The 5,176-nt window shown below is 46.0% G+C and overlaps 1 pseudogene; it reads right to left on the bottom strand.

The window, feature by feature from the left end:
- Positions 1 to 2,113: 2,113 nt before the first annotated feature.
- Positions 2,114 to 4,279, bottom strand: LOC136123202 (lysophospholipase-like protein 1 pseudogene; annotated as a pseudogene).
- Between the last annotated feature and the right edge of the window lie 897 nt (positions 4,280 to 5,176).

The raw sequence follows: 5,176 nt of genomic DNA, 5'->3' as shown, positions 1-5,176 counted from the left end.
CCACCTTGATCAGCTGTGGTGGGACAGGTACACACAGACCCTTTACCAAGCTACCAAGCTTGGTTGTTGACGATGACAGTGCACTCCATCAGGGTTGCCATGGAGACCACGGCAGGCACCATGACTTTGCCTGCATTTTCCTAGTCCTTAAAAGTCCTGAGAGATAGGTCATTTTACAGCTGAGGAAATTGCATCTCAGAAGGTAAGGTAAGGGACTTCCCTGGTGGTCCAGTGGCCTAAGACTCCGCGCTCCCAATGCAGGCGGCCCGGGGTTCGATCCCAGGTCAGGGAACTAGATCCCCACATGCCGCAACTAAGAGTGTGCATTCTGCAACTAAAGATCCCGCATGCTGCAACAAAGATCCTGAAAGCCTCAACTAAGACCCAGCGCAGCCAAATAAATAAATAATTTTTTTTTAAAAAAAGAAGAAAAGAGGGTAAAGTAATTTCCCCAACATTGCACAGGCAGTGAGCATCAGAGCCACAACTCAGAGCCAACATCAAAGGCCGGGGCCACTGCTCTGAGACCGCACTGCTTCTCACAGCCACACCACTTCCATGGCAGGATTCAGGGCATGGGGTCTCCTCCAAATAAGAACTCAATTATTTCTACCAGCATCCACACGTGCAGGGAAATAAGTTCCCAGGTGAGAAACTGGGATTTCCTATGAGAAAGACAATAGAGACCAGCTACTAGGGTCAGAAAATGAGTTAGGAAAAATCCAAACTTCAATTTTTACTCCCATAAAATAGCTGATGATAATCTTTCATTTTTAAAGGTAGACTTTTGTTTATTTATTCATTGATCGTGAAATCGTGCCTACGTACTTTCTGAGCGCCCGGCGCTGAAAGACACACCACCACCAATAAATGGCCCAGGAGCTAAGCTTCCTGCACTTCTCGCATTCGGCCGGCAGAGGGGGCAAGTGCCAGCCCTGTGCGAGGCGGACAACCGCCCGCCTGGGCAGCAGCTGAAGCGGGTGGGCAACGACACCAGCTGGGCGGCCACAGAATGCCGGGGACAGAGTCCCAGGTGCCCTTTCGGGTGTTTGGAGCTACCATGAGGGATCTCCAGGAAGATCTGAGAACAGTCCTGAAGAATGGTCCTGGGAGGATGAGGAATGAACAAAGGAAGCCCTGGATAGAACCTGCCCTGCAGACAAAAGGGTTCAGAGGATTTAAGAACTGGTAAGGACCTCGGGTGAAAAACGGAGTCTCCTTTGACCACAGCCAAGCCCTGAATGGTGGGACCCCACTTCCAAAGCACCAACATCCTGCTGTCCTCAGTGGGAGGGAAGGAAGTGTTCCTCCACACTTCCACTATATCAGATCATCAGGGTGGAGGAAAGCTCGATATCTGGATTTGAAAAGGAAGTGCAGGAGCATACAAGGCCATGGACCGTCAGTCCCCTTGGCAACTTCATCCTGGACCTGCCGGTGAGAGAGCTGAATCCTAGGGAGGATCTTAGAGAGGGTATCAAAAGGCTGATTGAGGGCTTCCCTAGGGCTTCCCTGGTAGCGCAGTGGTTGAGAGTCCGCCTGCCTATGCAGGGGACACGGGTTCGTGCCCCGGTCCGGGAAGATCCCACATGCCGCGGAGCGGCTGGGCCCGTGAGCCATGGCCGCTGAGCCTGTGTGTGCGGAGCCTGTGCTCTGCAACAGGAGAGGCCACAACAGTGAGAGGCCCGTGTACCGCAAAAAAAAAAAAAAAAAAAAAGGCTGATTGATTAAGAACAAAACCTGTAACCCCAAATGACCCCTTTCTACTATAAAATGAGATTTGGGGGAATTCCTAACATCCTCCCTGGTGCATATATTCTGGGTTTCCTGGTTTTCAAGAGCTGAAAACTGTAAAATCAGCTTTTCCACTTCCTTAGCATAAGCTGTTATTGATCGTCTTGTTTTCAAGGCAAACACACACACACACACACACACACACACACACACAGGAAAATTCAAAATCAGAATCCAATGAGGCACCCCAAAGAGTGAAGTTTGCTGTATATAAAATTTTTTTTACTATTTTAATTATTGTTTATCAAATTAGAATTTGGCAGTAAACATCACTTTTCATAAAGACATTACTTATATATTAACAAATCAATCGATTCATTCAGTCTGGTAGCTTTGTAAGAATCCATGACTTCAGTTTTTCTAGCTCAGCTTCACTTAAGTCATGGTAAACACTTGGGAAACTATGAAACTTTGTGCTCACTCCTAGAGATTTTAACACTGAGTTTGTCTCTTCACCCCAAGAATGAAGAACTAACTCATCTGCAGTACCATGACACTGAAATAATTCCGGAAAAACACCATCACTTTTCTGAAGACGTTAGTAAACAGCAGATGTCTTATTCAGAAAACTGGAAAGAGCAAGTACTCCTGCCACATCTTGATGGTTTCTGTGTGCTAAATGCATTGCCACACACCCTCCCGTAGAAAATCCTCCTACTGATATTCTGTTCTTCTTGATACCACTTTTTACTTCACCGTCGATCAAATCTGTAAGCACCTGACACATTCCATCAATTGATTCAAGGTGCTCTGGGTCGTCATTAGATATTTTAAATCTGTCAAACCATACATTGGAGAGTCCTCCTTTCAAAGAAGTATATGGCCTGGGAGGAGCTGTTAGATAACTTTTATGTGTTGGAATGTTAAATCTTGATTTAAAACTTGCTTGATCCACGTTCTCAGTCCTTGTCCAGAATCACCTGAGCTGTGCAGGAAGATCAGAGGGGCGCTGTGCCTTGCAGCCGGCAACCCATGCAGCGAGGCAGGCGCCCTGAACCCGACAGAGCCGCATGACTGCCGCCACGACCCTGCTGCATATAAATTTTAAGAAGTTTAACCAGGACGTGAAGGAAAGATGGAACGCAGATGATGACAAATGACTCTGTTAAAACTGAATCACACAAGCATGCCCAAGGTGTGGGGAACAAAGGCGCTGACCTAAGTAAATTTGGCAAACAGGCTTCTGGCTGGATTCTCTAAGGCTCACAACTAGAAGAATAAGTACACAGCATACTGCTCTAGTTGGAAACCTATTTCTCACAGGGGTATGTGTTCAAACTACTTTACATGTCTGCTAGGGCTGAGACATTGTATAAACATATTATAGATTGTAAGAGCCAGGTTTCTCTACTGTTGGAGAAAAGTCACAAAGAAGGAAAGTGGGGAGGTTAAAGGGAACCCTGTAGAGCTAAACTGGGGTCAGAGGCAGCAGTCATGACTCATGCTTTTGTTCTAAATATAGTTACATAAATAAAGATGTGTGTATATGAATGGGTTAGTAGTGTGTGTGTGTGTGTGTGTGTATGTATATGTGTGCCCAGAAGCAGTAATACCGCAGTATCAATGAGCACACCCAGTGCTCTGATCTCTATTTCTAAACACCATTCTCCAATAAAAGGAACCGGGGCTCCTTGATTAGTTAGTGGTGGATTCCAAAGCTAAGACAAGGAAAACAACATGAGAAGATGAGCCTGGAGCACCTCGTGGTTCTAGAAAGTGAGAAAGGGCAAAAGGGATAAAGAGGAAGGGAGAAAGAAATAAAGAGAAGGAGCCATATCGAAAGGACACAGGCACCAACCTGAAAGAGCCCCTCCTACAGTAAAAACAGCTGCAGGCAAGATCCACCAATGGATGGTGTAGTGGGTTGAACTGTGTCCCCTAAAAAAGTATGTTGAAGTCCTAACCCCAGGTTCCTGTGAAGGTGATCGTATTTGGAATTAGGGTCTTTGCAAATGTGATCAAGTTAAGATGAAGTCATCCTAGATTACAGTGGGTCCTATATCCAATGACTAGTGTCCCCATGAGAAGACGAGAGGACAGAGGCCCACACCCAGGGAAGACGGTCATGTGAAGACGGAGGCAGACATTTGGAGGGAAGCAGCTACACAGCATGGAACGCCAGGACTGCCAGCAACCACCAGGAGGCAGGAGGGAGCATGGGACAGGTTCTCCCTTGGGACTCAGAAGGAACCAACCCTGCAGACACCTTGATTTCAGACTTGTGGCCTCCTGAACTGTGAAAGAATAAATTTCTATCGTCTTAGGCCACCCAGTTTGCTTTTTACAGGAGCCCAAAGAAAATAATACAGGTGGTAAAATTAAAGGGTGAAGCAGAAATAGGGTATGTGCCTAATCTCAAAATATCTCCCCTCAAATACTTATTAATTACAAAGGGAAAAATAGTGACTTTACCAAAATGAAAGCTGGTGGCCACCACCTTGACTAAATGGTGGAGGTTGACATCACTAGCGATACACAGCGACATCGTGGCCTCCCCCACCAGCCCCCGATATGGAGCAATGGGAAGGGTGTCCTTTGCATAATGCAAACCCTCAGCCTAGTCAGGAGAAACAGCTGGCACACTGAGATTGAAGGGCACTCTACAACATGACTGACCAGTACATGCTATAACACGTCAAGATCATGAAAAATAAGAAAAGACGGAGGGAAAATCACAGGTCACAGGAGATGTAGGAGGCCGAAACTAAATGCAGTGGGAAATCTGGAACAGAACAAGGATGGTAGTGGGATAATTGGTGAGACCGGAATAACGCTGTGACTTAATTCGTAGTATTATGCTGATGTTAATTTCTTAGTTTTTTTTTAAATAAATTTATTTATTTTATTTATTTTCATTTTTGGTTGTGTTGTGTCTTTGTTGCTGCATGCAGGCTATCTCTAGTTGCGGCGAGCAGTGGCTTCTTTCGTTGTGGAGCATGGGCTCTAGGCGCACAGGCTTCAGTAGTTGTGGCACGCAGGCTCAGTCGTTGTGGCGCACAGGCTTAGTTGCTCCGCGGCATGTGGGATTTTCCTAGACCAGGGCTCGAACCCTGGTTCAAATCCCCTGCATTGGCAGGCAGATTCTTAACCACCTCGCCACCCGGGAAGCCCTAATTTCTTAGTTTTGATCATTGTTCTGTGGTTATGTAAGATGATACCATAAGGGAATGTGGGGTGAAGAGTATACAAGAACTCTTTGTACTGCTTTTGCAACTGTTCCTTACATCCAAAGTTATCTCCAAATTTTAAAAATACTAATCGAGGGTGAGGATGGCATTACTATGGGGGGAAGGAGGAATCCAATGGGGAAAGTCAGCCAAATGATCACTTGACAATTCAGACGTAAGAAATCAGGCACTGTGATATTAAGCTCGACAAATTA

The sequence above is a fragment of the Phocoena phocoena genome, chromosome 5 (genome assembly GCF_963924675.1).
Source record: "Phocoena phocoena chromosome 5, mPhoPho1.1, whole genome shotgun sequence".
Classification (NCBI taxonomy): Eukaryota; Metazoa; Chordata; class Mammalia; order Artiodactyla; family Phocoenidae; genus Phocoena; species Phocoena phocoena.
The sequence above is the reverse complement of the archived record's forward strand: the minus strand, read 5'-3'. Positions and strand labels throughout refer to the sequence as shown.